Consider the following 17,158-nt stretch of genomic DNA (forward strand, 5'->3'; position numbering starts at 1 on the left):
AGTTGTGAGAACTATGTCGGATGTGCGATATATTCCTAGGTTAAAGAGGAATTTGATTTCTCTTGGTACATTGGATGAGCATGGATATAGTTATAAGGCCGAGAGAGGCACTTTGAAGGTCTTAAAGGGTTCAATGGTAGCGATGAAGGCTTCTAAGAAGAATGGCTTGTATGTGCTAGATGGAAGTGTGGTTCAAGGTGAAGCTTCGATCTCAGTGAATGAGAAAGTGAGTGACACCACAATTTGGCATAGAAGGCTAGGCCATATTAGTGAGAAAGGGCTAATTAAGCTTAGTAAACAAGGGCTTTTATGTGGGCACAAGGCAAAGAAACTTGACTTTTGTGAGCATTGTATCTGTGGCAAGCAAGCTAGGGTGAAGTTCAACATCTTGGTGCATCGAACTAAGGGGATCTTGGATTATGTTCATTCCGATGTATGGGGCCCCGCGAGAATGAATTTAATGGGTGGTTGTAGGTACTTCATGACCCTTATTGATGATTACTCAAGGAGAGTATGGGTTTACATGTTGAAAACCAAGGATGAGGCCTTCATTAAGTTCAAGGAATGGAAGGTTGTGGTTAAGAACCAAACTGAAAAGAAGATGAAGATGCTTCGAATGGATAATGGGCTCGAGTATTGCAATGAGGAGTTCAATTCCTATTACAATAAGCATGGAATTGTGAGACACAAGACTGTGCGGATGACTCTTCAACAAAATGGTCTTACCGAACATATGAATAGGACCATTTTGGAAACAATGAGAAGTATGCTTTCCAATGCTAAGCTACCTATAAGTTTTTGGGCGGAGGTGGTGAATACCACGTGTACTTGATCAATCGGTGTCCGTCGAGTGCTATTGAGTTCAAGACTCCAATGGAGAAGTGGTCCAAGCATGCACCGGATTTAAGTAATCTCAAGGTCTTTGGTTGCACTTCGTATGTTCATGTAAACAAAGGCAAGTTACATCTAAGATCTATGAAATGCATTTTCCTGGGGCACCCAGAGGGTGTCAAAGGCTATAGACTTTGGAATCCGAATACAAGGAAGTGTGTGATTAGTAGGGATGTGGTGTTCAACGAGAGTGAGATGCTTGGGTTGGTGACGGATGGAGAATCTTTGAGTGGAGGTGATGTTGTCAAGGAGACATTTGACCTTGGGATTGAGGATAATCCAAGGAAGAAAGTGACTCATGAGGAGCCCCGTGATACACAAGTGGCTCAAGAACAAGTTGATGAGGTAGTTGATCATACTGATGAGAAGGTGGTTGATGTTGATAACCTCCATGATTACAATTTGGCTTGTGATAGAGAACGGAGACAATCCAAGGCACCGGTGAGATATGGTTTTATGGATTGTATTGCATATGCTCTCGAAGTTGCGGAAGAAATGGACTCGAAGCCTAACACTTTTGAGGAAGCTTTAGCTTCAAAAGATTCGGTAAAGTGGAAGGCGGCCATGGATGAGGAGATGGATTCGTTGCATAGGAATCAAACTTAGAAGTTAGTAGACAAGCCTAAAGGTGGAAGGATTGTAGGTTGCAAGTGGGTGTTCAAGAAGAAGGAAGGTGTACCCGGAGTTGAGGCACCAAGGTTCAAAGCTCGATTGGTTGCAAAGGGTTATACTCAAAAGGAGGGAGAGGATTGCAATGAAATATTCTCTCGGTGGTGAGACACACTTCTATTTGGATCTTATTATCACTTGTGGTTCACAAGGGCCTTGAGTTACATCAATTGGACATCAAGATGGCATTCTTGCATGGAGACCCCGAGGAAGAGATTTACATGGCTTAACCCGAAGGATATGCAAAGGGTGCCAAGGTATGCTTGCTTGAAAAATTCTTTTATGGCTTGAGACAATCTCCTAGGCAATGGTATAAGAAATTCGACATGTTTATGCTTGGTATTGGCTTTAAGAGGAGCACTTTTGATCTTTGTGTGTATTACAAAAAGTTGTATTACAAAGAGTTGTCGAATGGGGAGTTCATTTATCTATTGTTGTATGTTGATGATATGTTGATTGCGTGCAAACATATGGATGAGATTGGTAATTTGAAGAAGTTGATGAGTTCTAAGTTTGAGATGAAAGACCTTGGAGAAGCCAAGAAAATTTTGGGGATCGATATATTTCGGGATAAGGAAAATAGGGAGATATTTGTCTTTCAAAGGAAGTATATTGAGAAGGTCTTGGAGAGGTTCAACATGGGCGGTGCAAATCCCATGATCACGCCTTTAGCACCCCATTTCAAATTGTCATCCAAGCAATGCCCAAAAAATGAACAAAAGAAGGAGAGCATGGCTAAGACGCCATATGCAAGTGCAGTAGGTTGCATCATGTATTTGATGGTGTGTACTAAACTGGACATCGCTCATGCGGTTAGTGTGGTGAGTAGATTTATGAGTAATCTGGGCTAATCACATTGGGAGGCTTTGCGATGGATTCTAAGTTATTTGAAGGGATCCATGGTTGTTGGCTTATTGTATCGGAATGAGAACAATGGTAATGGTGATTGTGTTGTCAGATATTGTGATGCGGACCTTGGTGGTGATCGAGACAAGAGAAAGTCCTTGACAGGTTATATATTTTCAGCTTGGGGTAATACAATTAGTTGGAGAGCATCGTTACAACTGGTGGTTGCACTCTCAAGTATCGAAGCAGAATATATGGCAGCCACGGAAGCAACAAGGGAAGCATTATGGTTAAAATGGTTGGTAAATGAGCCTGGTGTTCCCCAAAACCAAGTCATTGTGCATTGTGACAACCAAAATGCAATTTTCTTGGTAAAGAATCAAGCCTTCTCAGACCGTACAAAGCATATCGAGAAGAAGTACCACTTTGTTCGAGAATTGATTGACAAAGGTGAGGTGGATTTGGTGAAGATTGCAGGTGAAAAGAATCCAGTGGATATGTTGACCAAGATAGTGCCAATGGAGAAGCTTAGGCTCTGTATGAGTCTAAGCAATGTGCAAAGCAAGTGATGAGGATGTGTATGCAAGCAAGGAGTGATGGGAAGTGATTTGAAGAGTTTGTGAATTTAGAGTCAAGGTGAAGAAATGTTGTTTTTGTGACTCTAAATTCATGGTGAACATGAGGAGTTGATGGGATGATGTTTGGTGATGAAGTGAAAAGGAAGAAAGCAAGAGAAGGGAAGGAAAAACAAAATCAAAATTATGATTTTGCCCCTCTTTATTGATATGTTAGCCTAGGAATTCAAGCCATAACAGATGAGGGGGTTTTTCTACTGGTTTTAGAGAGAGAAACAGTGGGTTCTTCAAAATCCCATCAATGGTGCCATGCTCTTCGTGATTAAGCTTGTAATCTCTTCAAGATAATGAAAATAATCATCTCCTTACTTGCCTGTGGACGTAGATCACCTTGATCGAACCACGTAAAAACATTTGTGTGCTTCTCTCTCTCTCTCCTCTTATATTTATGTTCTTGTCTCTTTCTCTCTCTAGATTTTTTATATGGGTTTGTTCTGAAATCTTCTATTTCATCTATATTTGCTTGTTTGGGGACTTTTGTGGGTTATGTGCTGCTTGTGGATATGTATATTGCTTGCTATACACTGGTTGAATCTCTACAATTCTCAATAATGCAAACGGCTTTCTCATAGAAATACTATAAGAATTAAACCCATAATACTCAGTACCCACATTCACCACTCCATTTAGTTCATGAATTTGAAGAGTTTCGAGGGATGGTAGCTGTCCAAGTGGTGGCAAACTGTTGCAATACTTGCCATTCTCAATTCTTAGAAACAATATATTGGAGAATGTATGATCCCTTAACCAATCTGGAATGACGTACCCCCATTGTAACACCCCGTCCCAAGCTACATCGGAATTTTTACACGTTGATCGAGGTTGACCGTTGACCGAGTGGGTTAAAAAGTTAACTTTTTGTTCCGGGTGAAATTTCTAGTTGATCGTGGTACCGTAGCGAAGTACATGATGCCCCGAGTTCGTAGACTAGTAGCACATCCGAATCGAAGTTACCGTTAACAGTTATGGGCAAATTAAGTCGAGACCCAAACTGTCTAATAGTGCTAGGAGTTGACTTTTTATGGTTGTAGAATTTTGTTTTGACTTTTCTATGGTTGTAAGGTACTCGTTGATACGAGTTCATAGACTAGTGGCATGCTTAAATTGGACATCTAGTTAAAAAGTTATGGACATGTAAAGTTTTCCAATTACCGTAATATTTTATTATATTTGGCTTGAGTGAACAGTGTGTGCCACGTGTCACAATTTCAGCCAATCCCGTGAGTGAACAGTGTCACCCACGGGTGGCTTTTATTCCGGCTAAAACGCATGAGCCAGGGAAGGAGAGAGAAAGAGGAGAGGAGAGAGAGAAAGAGAGAGCTAGAGAGAGAAACCAACCGGCCACCGCCGCTTAGCCATTTTCCGGCTACCCTTTCCATACATGCGCCACCCCTGAACGAGAACATAGCCCTCACCCTTGTTGGATCAGTGCATCCTACTTATCAGTCTGCTAGGGATGCAGCGCTTCAGTTAGAGAGGCAAGTGGAGATGCGTAAGCCCTCGAGGCGTAGATCATTTTAAGGTTCATATAGTGGGGCACCTAGTCAGGGAGCATCCAAGAAAAGCCATAGTTCAGGCTCATCGGGTAGTAGTGGACCGAGCCAACGAGGCAGATTTCAGTGGAGAGGCAGTTATCGTATGCCCCAGACAGCTCGCCATTCGATCAGTGGGGATGCAAGCTCGTACCAGCAGTCACACCTTGGCCCTATGCGGACTTGTCCAATTTGTAAGAAGAAACATCTCGGGCAGTGCCAAATGGATGGTATATGTTTTCAGTGTGGGCAGCCAGGCCATATAAGGAGGGATTGCCATTATGGTAGTGGTGGCGTGCTAGGGGCAAGTCGGCAAGCACAGCATACTAGTGGATTTCAAGGTCAGAGTTCCCAGGGGAGTCAAGCAGCAGGAGGTTCATCGGGATCGGCCCAACCGTCTGCAGGATCTAGTCAAGGTAAAGGAAGGAAGCCCCAGCAGATGGGTCAAGGTCGAGTGTTCGCTATGACGCAGTAGGAAGCCCTGGCTACACCTGACGTTGTTACAGGTACATTAAATATTTTTGGTAATGACGCATATATGCTTATGGATCCGGGAGCAACACATTCATTCATCTCAAAGAAATTTGTCACTCCAGTCGGTATAACTCCTACCCCTTTAGGATGTATATTAGAAATAGCTACTCCTGCAGGAGAATCCTTGTGGCCTAGCCAAATAATCAAGGGGTGTTTCTTCTGTATCGAAGATCAAGTAATGGAGGCGGACTTGATCCTGTTGGATCTATCCGGACTTGACATAATCTTGGGCATGGATTGGTTAGCACGGAACCATGCTTCCGTATATTGTTATAATAAAGAAGTTACATTTAGGAGGCCATGTTTGCCTGAAGTGGTATTTCATGGAGAAGTTGGGAGGTTTTTGCCAAGATTAATATCTACCCTCACCACCAAGAAGCTACTGAATAAGGGTTTCCAAGGGTATTTAGCTCATAGGATAGATACCTGAGTACGTGGGGTCAGATTGGAAGACATGCCCATGGTGAGGGACTTTCCAGATGTGTTTCCTGAGGAGTGACCGGGATTGCCTCCGGAAAGGGAAGTTGACTTTTCTATTAAATTGATTCCAGGTACCATGCCCATTTCTTTACCACCGTATCGAATGGTTCCAGTGGAGTTAAGGGAGCTAAAGATTCAATTGTAAGATTTAGTGGATAAGGGATTTATTAGACCAAGCCTATCGCCATGGGGAGCTCCAGTATTGTTTGTGAAGAAGGATGGTAGTCTAAGATTGTGCATCAACTACCGACAACTTAACAAAGTGATCATCCCTAATCGTTACCCGTTGCCAAGGATAGATGACCTATTTGATCAACTCCAAGGTGCCAAAGTGTTTTCTAAGATTGACTTAAGATATGGATATCATCAGTTAAGGATTCGAGAGTCGGATATTCCCAAGATTGCCTTTAGGACGAGGTACGGACATTATGAGTTCCTAGTGATGTCATTCAGACTTACCAATGCCCCATTAGCTTTTATGGATTTGATGAACTGGGTGTTTCATCCGTACTTGGACCGTTTCATCATTGTATTTATAGATGACATCCTGATCTATTCGAGGAGCCAAGAGGAGCACGTGAAGCATTTGAAGAGGGTGCTCCAAACTCTAAGACAGCATCAGCTTTATGCTAAATTCGACATGTGCGAGTTTTGGTTAAATTAAGTGGGTTTTCTCGGACACATTGTGTCAGCCGAAGGTATCTATGTGGACCCTGATAAGGTGAAGGCAGTGTTAAATTGGGAGCGCCCTACTACTGTGAGGGAAGTACGAAGTTTTCTTGGATTAGCGGGATACTACCGTCGTTTTATAGAAGGGTTTTGCCAGAACACTTCACAACTTAACCCGAAAGAATGTTGAATTTAGCTAGACGGACAGGTGTGAGCGGAGTTTTCAGGAATCGAAGAAAAGGTTGACATCCGCACCTGTCTTAACTTTACCTAATGGGAATGAGGGTTTTGAAGTCTATTGTGATCCATTCCATCAAGGGTTGGGTTGCATGCTAATGCAGAATCAAAGGGTGGTAGCGTATGCCTCATGGCAACTGAAGCAGCACGAGCAAAACTACCCTACGCATGACTTAGAATTGGCGGCGGTAGTCTTTGCTCTAAAGAAGTGGAGACACTACTTGTATGGGGCCACATACCAAATTTATACTGACCACAAAACCCTCAAGTACATTTTCACTCAAAAGGAATTAAATATGAGGCAAAGGAGATGGATGGAGTTATTGAAGGATTATGACTGTGTGATTGATTATCACCCGGGCAAGGCTAATGTAGTAGCAGATGCTTTGGGTAGGAAGGCTATCGAATCTCTTGCTCACATTCAAGCCATCCAACTACCTCTTATGGTGGAGTTGAAGAAAATGGGGGTGTTAATGCATATGCATCCTTCTGGAGTCCTTATGGCTAGTTTTCAGGTGCGACTGGTGTTAGTGGATCGTATATTGGAGACTCAAATGGAAGATCCGAAATTGAGAACAATTAAGAGCAAGGTACAAGAAGGTCTTAATCCGGAGTTTTCCATAAGGAGGGATGGGGCCCTCGTGTATAAAGGAAGACTCTGCGTTCCTGATATTCCAGAACTCAAGAAGGAGATCTTAGAGGAAGCACATAGCTCAATATATGCGATGCATCCTGGAAGTACCAAAATGTACCGAACGCTTGTTAAGTATTATTGGTGGATCGGTATGAAGAGGAAAGTGGCAAATTTTGTATCAAAATGCCTAATTTGCCAACAAGTAAAGGCAGAAAGACAGAAGCCTTCAGGGCTACTCCAATCCTTACCTATTCCCGTATGGAAGTGGGAAGGACTCAATATGGATTTTGTGTTCAAGCTTCCCCCTACACCTAGAAGATACAATGGTATTTGGGTGATCATTGATCGTCTTACTAAGTCAGCACACTTCTTACCGGTACAAGAGCGTTTCTCACCCGAGAAATTAGCCCAGTTAAACGTACAACGTATTGTGAGTCTTCATGGAGTACCTCTCACCATCGTATCCGACCAAGATCCACGTTTTACTTCACGACTATGGCGAAAGTTGGCTGATGCATTAGGAGCAAGACTTAACTACACTACCGCCTTTCACCCGCAATCTGATGGACAAGCTGAGCGCAAAATCAGACATTAGAAGATATGCTAAGGTCTTGTATGATGCAATTTCGGGGTGGCTAGGATGAATAATTGCCATTGATAGAATTTGTTTATAATAATAGTTATCAAGCGACTATTGGGATGTCCCCGTATAAGGCCTTATATGGGAGGCAATGTTGGACACCTTTGTGCTGGAGTGAAGTAGGAGAAGAGAGACTCCTTGTGATGAATAATGCGGTTGGATCTGAGTATTTACAGATGACCTTGGACAAGATGAAGATCATTCGGGATCGGTTGAAGGCTACCCAACATTGACAGAAGAGTTATGCCGATCTGCGTAGGAAAGATTTGGAATTTGAAGTAGGAGATTGGGTATTCTTAAAGTTATCTCCATGGAAAGGAGTAGTACGCTTTGTTCGATGAGGTAAGTTGAGCCCTCATTATATTAGGCCTTACAAGATTACGGAGAGGATTGGCCCCGTGGCATATAGATTAGCATTACCGGAAGAGCTAGCCCGAGTGCACAACGTATTTCATGTTTCGATGCTATGGAAATATATTGCAGACACATCACACGTACTCGAGACTCCTAACATCGAGTTGAGGGAAGATCTTTCGTATGTAGAGCAACCAGTGCAGATTTGGGATCGCGAGGAGCGAGTGCTACGTAACAAGACTATTCCTTTAGTTAAAGTTTTATAGCGGAATCATTTAACCGAGGAAGCAACGTGGGAGCCCGAGGCGCAGATGCGTGACCAGTATCCCTACCTGTTCCAGCAACGTGCGAAATTTTGAGGATGAAATTCTTATAAGGGGGGAAGATTGTAACACCCCGTCCCAAGCTACATCAGAATTCTTGCACGTTGACCGAGGTTGACCGTTGACCAAATGGGTCAAAAAGTTGACTTTTTGTTCCGGGTGAAATTTCTAGTTGACCGTGGTACCGTAGCGAAGTACATGATGTCCCGAGTTTGTAGACTAGTAGCACATCCGAATCGGAGTTACCGTTTAAAAGTTATGGGCAAATTAAGTCGAGATCCAAACTGTCCAAAGGTGCCAGGAGTTGACTTTTTATGGTTGTAGAATTTTGTTTTGACTTTTTATGGTTGTAAGGTACTCGTTGATACGAGTTCATAGACTAGTAGCACGCTTAAATTGGACATCTGGTTAAAAAGTTATGGACATGTAAAGTTTTCCGATTACCGTAATATTTTATTATATTTGGCTTGAGTGAATAGTGTGTGCCACGTATTGCAATTTCAGCCAATCCCATGAGTGAACAGTGTCACCCATGGGTGGCTTTTATTCCGGCTAAAACGCGTGAGCCAGGGAAGGAGAGAGAAAGAGGGGAGGAGAGAGAGAAAGAGAGAGCTAAAGAGAGAAACCAACTGGCCACCGCCGCTTAGCCATTTTCTGGCCACCCTTTCCATACACGGGCCTCCCCACCTTGAAGCCCATCCAAAAACCGACCGGCCAGCCAAAAATTACAGCCAACCGACAGCCGACACGCTCATATCGAGGCTTTTTTCGGCGGCCGTGCCGATCACTTCAAATCCAGATTTCTCCTTATTCTAACCTCCGTTTGCCTCACCGCCGGTCGCGTTGAGTTACCCATCACCAGATCTACCTTCCCACCAAAAATCACGGCCAGTGGCCACCGGCGATGACGAGTTCTGGTGACCACGGTGACTCGTCGGGAAATCGACTTTCCGGCGAGTTTCCAGCTGCACCGCCCCTTCTTTCCCACTAATTCCGACCCTCTGAACCCAAATTCGGTGTCGATTTTCCTAATTCTTAACGGATTGTGAGAATCGAGGGTTTAAAATCCGTGAGCTTTCCGATGAGATTCCGGCCACCTCGGGTCCAATTTCCGGGAAGTAAGACCAGATTCGTAATCCTCGTCACTCAAGCTTCAATTCAGTATATTACTCGTAAATTTTGGTTGTCATTTGTGTTCGTTCCCCGGGTACCCATTTGGGAGTTATCCGATTAAAATATTAAAATAATTAGTTATGTGTATTGTGGATATTTTAGGTGCACGTGTGGGTAGTGGAGTTGATCCTGCGGAGGATCTCGATTGATACACGTGCTTGAGGTGAGTGACTCACCTTTAAAACTATTTTGGGGTGATTAATTATATTTATTTTTGTGTTAATTTGATATTTAGAAATATGCTCATGTGGTGGAATTTAAGTATAATTGTGGTAAAAATTTTATTTTATATATATATATATATATATGCTTATTGATGCTAAATGAAAATTTGGGTTATTAAGGAATTCTTGATTATTATTATTGTGATTTAAATTGTAATTATTACACATAAGCAAGGTGTTTCATTTAATTAATTGTATTTGGATTTTAATATTATTTTTGGGCATGATTTGATTTTAAATATTTCAAGAAAATATTGGTTTGAGTTTGGTGGTTTCAAATTATATAATTATGCCCTTAGAATATTATTTGATTGATTTTATGATTTGGGGAAAAATTATTCGTATATTATTATCGGTGGATTAATGCTGGAAATATTAAAGAAAAAAATGTGGGAATGTGAGTTTGAAAAATGGTATAACTCCCACAGTGAATTTTGGAAAAAATTACGTATTTTAATAATAAATTGGGTTATCTGTTTTAGACGCACTCATACAGTACTGGTGGTCTATACTATATATGTGGATGAGCGCACAAGTTATAATGTCTCCCGTGAGTTGCCATCAGACCGAGGGCAGGCAAGTTCGATATAGTGCACATAAGCCGCCCCCCTCCATGGTTTGGATGACGGTTTAAGCAACAGCGCTGTCGGGACGCCGAAGCTACCATATGCAAGTGTCTCTCTTTAACCTCCCGCCAAATGGTGCTTGGGACGCTGGGTATCATAGGGCATCATTGGTATATAGTGTGATGCATCAAGTATTATTTTCCAGATATAAATTTCAACTCCTAAAGGTTTTAAAATCGTATTTAAATTAAATGTATTTAATTTGTTTTATCATCTATTTATAATTATTTAAATTATATTTTTGACATTGCTTATTTTAGTTTATTAAATCAAATTTTATGAATTATATATTGAAATTTTCTTTTATGTTATATTTCTTTAATACAAGTATTCTAAATTTATTTTCTTATATTTCATTATATTTTATTCATATTCGGATTATTTAATCATTTATTAAACTAATTATTCATTGATTTTTGGGGCATAAAAGAATGGGTTTTGCGAAAATGTTTTAAAAGGGAAACCTTTCCAACGGAGTGAATGGTGAGGATTTTGAGAAAAATATTATCTTCAATTAATTATTATTTATTTACTTATTTATTCTTAATTAACCAAATGTACTATAATTATTGTTGCTTTATAATTGTACAGTAGATAGGATCACTCACTGAGATGATTAGTATCTCATATTTTTAAATTCCGTTCCCCTAGGTACAAGGATTGGTAGACGTTCGTCCGGAGAAAGTTTAATCTTCATTGCTATCGTGCTGCGAGGAGTTCTTTTCATTTTCATTTATTTCTATTGTAATTTTTCTTTCATGCTTGTTGTATAAGTGCTTGTTGTATAACTTCCATACTTAATGGTACTTTATGAAGCTCTGTATATTGTCTTGGACATTTATTTATTAATTATGCACTGATTTCTTATTATTAATTTGAAGTGCTGCAAATTGTGGAATTAAATTGTAGTAATGTGGGAGGAATAAGGTGGTGTATATAGAAGTGTGTTTTTAGTGCAGGAAAATTTTGGTAAGTCCAACCCTTAGGGGAGATTCTGCCATATTTCCGTTGGAGGATCCGGTAGGGTTTCTCTGGGATCAGGGCTTGTCTAGGGTGATACGAACCTAGGACGACCTGCTCCTAAACCCGTATTATATTAGCCCGGATATTTAATTAAGTTCAAGTTCTAATGGAATGGACCTCAACCCCTAACCAACCTGTGGTTAGAAACCTTGGTATAATGTAGACGCCACAATAGGGGATGGAAAACCTATTGATAAGTCAAGCTAAAACAACCAATTCTCTAATGGTGTTTTAGGTGTTCTCAAAGAACAAAGAGATAATTAATCTCACAAGTATTTTCTTAATCAAATCAAAGTTTTAAAGTTTTTCATTAATGAAAAATAAGCCTTTAAATAGGCTTTGAAAGAAACAAAATAAACCCTAAAAAACCCTAGGAAAAACCGGCCACACAATGAAGAAGTCTACCTTGGCCGAAACTTTCCTTTTCCTAATCTAATTTGGATTAATTAATTCCTTTATTTTGAATTAGGAATTAATTAATTTACAATGAAAATAATAAAATAATAACTTTCCTAATCTTATTTGTTCAGAAAATAAATAAATAGAAACTAAAAATAATGGTAGTTTCCTAAAACAAAAAGTAGAATCAAATTAGGAAACTAAAATACTAGCTTTTTTGATCAAGTTGACTTTGATCAATCTTTGACCTCTTTGAGCTTCAAATCAGCTTCTAGATGCTTTTTAGGATGCCAAATAAGCTGAATATGAAGTCCCACACGTTGCCCATGCTTGGAAAAATAAGAAAAGGCTAAAACAGTAAAATACAGTAAAGCCAGCAAGCAATACAGCAAATTCGGCCAAATTGTTGATGCTGTCCGTACAAGCCCTTTTTGATTGCATTTGAGGCTGCTTTAACTTGATTCCATGACCTATTAGGCATATGTATTGAACCCATAAAGCATTGGAACCATTTCATGCTTCCCGGACTCCAAAAATGTACCAAAACCGTCACCCGGGTCCATATCGGCTTCCACCACTTGGATGCTTAGAATAGGCTTTGTATCTTCAAGTATGGACAAGCTCTGTTGAGATTGATTACCCCCTATATAAATACTTCCAGGTTGTCCTTAAATCTCTTAATTTGAGCTCTTTTGATTGGCCTAGTCTTCATCCGTGTCGAGTCAGCACCTCAGCGGGTTATCGGTTGAGCGGGCTCGGGCGGAATCACATCATAGGGTTCCGGTAAGAAATTTTGGACGGGTCCTGACACCCATATCAATTGACAGTAAACCTCTTTTCAAGTTTGTATGAGGTAATAGACTGTCGAGTACATCTCTGTCATTTTTTTTTATCATTATCATCGCCTTTCCAGTCCAAATGCAGTGCTTCAAGATACTTTTTGTCGACCAACATGGCATCTGATGCATCAGTTGCATTTGCTACATTTTCTAAATTCGAAAGACGAAGTTACCCATGAAGATCTGAAAGCTCCCTCAACTCTCCTATGTTGGTTGCATTATCTTTTCCAACAATGTAGTCAGTCAATGTTTGGAGACTTTTCAATTTACTCGTTTGCCTTGGCATCTATACCAATCTACAACACCCAGTAATATCAAGATATCGTAAGTTAATAAGATGATGCATATTTTTAGGCAATTCAATGAGATAGGAAGCGAAGATGATATTTTTAGGCATATTTTTAGTAAATTTAATACTTGTAAATTAATACAACTTATAGATTTTAGCAATCTTTCAATTCTAGTGTGGCTGAGCCTAAGGAAGCGAAGATGCTTTAGTTCACCAATTGACTCAGACAATTTCTTCACAGTTACACAACCATGAAGTGATAATACTCTTATATAACTCAAGTTTAATATTACACGATTCACTATTTCAGTAGATAAGTATCGATATGAAGTCAGAAATAGTGGGGAAATGGTACGCAAATGGGTTGCTTCAGTAATAATAGAATCATATCTCATTGACAAATCCAAATGTCTAACAGAAGCATGATGCACATTCTGTGAGGTCCCACATCGGTTGGAAAGAGGAACGAAGCATGCCATATAAGTGGGTATTGATACCTTTCCCTTGCGACGCGTTTTGACAAAACTGTGTGGGCTGGGCCCAAAGCGGACAATATCGCATGCGGGTGGACTGGGCTGTTACACATTCGCAATTGCATCTTTTGAGCTGTCATCTTTTAATATAATACAGTGTCCCCTAGATGCATATTTGGCTAAATCATGAACAAGATCATGCACGCCAAATAATTCTTGTCCGCTAGATCTTTGGAAAAATGAGTTTGAAACTAACTCATTGAAATATTCATCACCTACATCTTCCATTCTCTTATTTATTTTTGATTGCTGCAATAGATTTTCTGCCATCCAGAATAAGATCACTCTGCCCTTTGCAAATTTATAGCCCTTGGGGGATAATGAACAAAAAGCAAAACATCGTTTTAGGTGTGAGGGAAGGTAGTGGTAACTTAATATCAAAGCTGGTAGAATTTTGCTCTCTTTATATGAGAAATCCTAAATAACACTCTTTAATATTCTTTCCCATTCACTAACATCTTCTTTGGAGTGCAAAAGGCCTCCAAGTGTTTTTGCAGCTAAGGGCAAGCCATTGCATTTCTGGACAAGTTGTTTACCAACTGTTTCCAGGACTTTACATGCACAAGAATAATCTTTAATATTGTCAAAAGCATGATTTTTAAACAGTTGCTCGCAATCTTCATCTTTCAATTGCCTAAGCTGATAATGGGTTGGAATGGTGTTCATGATTTTCGCAACATTTTCGCTGCGTGTTGTTACAATAATCTTATTTCCTTGAGCCCCATATTTGAAAGGCATACTCATGTTCTTCCGACCAACATAATTCTCATTCCACACATCGTCTAAAACAATTAAGAATTTCTTTCCCATTAGCCTCTCTCTCAACTCAATTTTGATGGAATTTATTGACAAGTATTGTGGGATACTCTCGGTGGAGAAAGGAAAGGAGAAAGGAAAATAAAATATAGCTTCTTCTTCTTCTTTTTTTAATGTAATTGTTATATATGTTGTGGAAGTAATAGCTTCCTATTTAAACAAGTACAAGGTAGGTTCTTTGGCCAAGTAAACCATTCATGAATGTTCTAGGTTCTAGGAAGTCAAGTTTAACTTAAACACTTACACACATGAGAAAGTTAAGTTAAACTTGAACACTTACACACATGAGGAAGTCAAGTCAAACTTAAATACCTAGAAAACAAGTTAAATTTGAACACTTACACAAAATATCTTCATCAATCTCCATGCCTTAGTTGCCACCTAAGTAGTTCTAGAAAAGTATTTATTTATTTTTAATTTCTCTTTAGAAATGTGCAGCAATAATTGCAACACTCCTCCTTGATGCACATTTTTGTTACTCCAATCTTGCTTCTTAGTAATTTGAATTTGCTTCGAGGTAGTGCCTTGGTGAGGATGTCCGCATATTGCTCTTCAGTCTTGCAGTATTTGATTGCAATTTCTTTGTTCGCCTTAGCTTCACGGACGAAGTGATAATTTCTTTTGTAAATATCACAAGTAAGATATGTGCTATTCTTATTTTGATTATTTCTAGAATTTTCTTGTGGTTTTTTCCATTCATCTTTAATATTTTGAGACCGGTTTTTTATTTTAGACTGAAAGGCGTTTTCCATAGAATTTTCATTTTGCCTACTCAGTCTTTTCTCATATGCTTCTAGAGAGCCCATTGATTTTGTTGTTGTTAAATTTTCAATCTCCTTTGATTCTTCTATAGCAGTAATCATTGCATCATATTTTTCTGTGCAACTAATTAAAATTTTTTCTACTACTTTCTTTTCAGAAATATTCTCTTTATAGGCTCTCATTTGATTAACTACTTCTTTTATTCTTGAAGTAATCTTTAGCTATCTCATTATCTTTCATTTTTAATTTTCAAAATCTCTTCTTAAAGTCTGTAGTTTTATGGCATGTACCTTAACATTGCCTTGAAACTCCTCTTGTAGCCTATCCCATGCCTCCATTCCTATTGTAGCTCCTATAATCCTTGGAAAAATTTCATTCGCCACGGCTTGTTGCAGAACAAACAAAGCTTGGGAATCTTTTTGTTGATTCTCATCAAGCTCCTTCTCTTGATTGTCATCAAGTATGGTAATGTCAGTAGGAATAGTGTAGCCCTCATTGACAATATCCCATAGTTTTGAAATCTAAAATAACTAGTCATTTTTATAGATCAAAAATCGTAGTTTCACTACTAAAGACTGGAAATGGAATTGTGCGAAAGGTGTTCTCGGCCATGGTGAATGAAAATAACTATGCCTAGTTAATGAACAAACTAGGCTCCGATACCACTGATAAAATTTATTGACAGATATTGTGTGATACTCTCAATGGAGAAAGGAAAATCAAATATAGCTTTTTTTTTTAAAGTAATTGTTATATATGTTGTGGAAACAATAGCTTCCTATTTATACAAGGTGGGTTCTTTGGCCAACTAAATCATTCATGAATGTTCTAGGTTCTAGGAAATCAAGTTAAGCTTGAACACTTACACACATGAGGAAATCAATTTAAGCTTGAACACTTGCACACATAAGGAAGTCAAGTCAAACTTAAACACCTAGAAGACAAGTTAAACTTGAACACTTACACAAAATATCTTCATCAATCTCCATGCCCTACTTGCCACCTAAGTAGTTCTAGAAAAGTATTTATTTATTTTTAATTTCTCTTTAGAAATGTGCCGCATTAATTTCAACTCAATTTGAAGCGAATCCAAATCTCTCTCATCGTAAGGAAGAGAGTGAGACTTAGGTACTGCAAAAAGGACTGTTCCTATTACCTTGAAAATGTCAAACTCCTCAGAAACATGAACCCATGACTTGAGGTTAAAGTGATTCTGAACTTTGTGATTGTTGTATACTGATTGAGCAAGGGTGGTTTTGCCAATACCACCAATGCCTACTATTGCAATCGCAGACACGTTATTGCTACCCTTATCATCATCTTTAAGCAACAACTTAATTATGGCTTCCTTATCCCCATCTCTACCATAGAACTCTGATTCTTCTATCAAAGATGTTGTTGGTGGTCTTGGTGATGGTCTTTTACCAACATCCTTATCAGTAAGACCAAGGATATTTATGCTTTTTCCAAAAACTTGAAACCTTCTAAGAATCTCCTTCAGTTTGTTGAATGGAAAAGGAGTTGAAGAGTTTACTTCTTTTGGACTTTCTTGAACCAGAAGCTTCCAACTTGGATTGCAAAGCATGAGTTGCAATCTCATCCAAGAGATCGTCTGCTTCATTGGAAGCAGCTTCAAGCTCATCCAACCACTGCTTGATGTTTGGGTTTATGATATGCTTCTTCTCTGCATCATCAAGCACAGCATTAATAGCTAACAGCACAATCTTCAAATTGTTTATGAGCGCATCACTAAGTTTGTTTCCTCCAAAGTAGTCCACCACCGCACGAGAAGCCAGCCTATCAAACACCACCAGAAGGGTAGCAGAGAGAAGAGCTCCACCCACCAATTCTGCAGCCATGTTTTCTTGAGAATATGTGCAGCACGGAGTTCAAAAAGCTTATTGATTTTGCACACAAGAGAGACAGATGGAGAAGAAAGCTAATTGGAATGGTTTGAAGCGGTGGATAATAGGTGTTCATTCACATTAATTTTTGCAATGAAAGGGTTGGTGGACATTGAATTGGATTGG

Source organism: Ziziphus jujuba, chromosome 12 (genome assembly GCF_031755915.1).
Source record: "Ziziphus jujuba cultivar Dongzao chromosome 12, ASM3175591v1".
Classification (NCBI taxonomy): Eukaryota; Viridiplantae; Streptophyta; class Magnoliopsida; order Rosales; family Rhamnaceae; genus Ziziphus; species Ziziphus jujuba.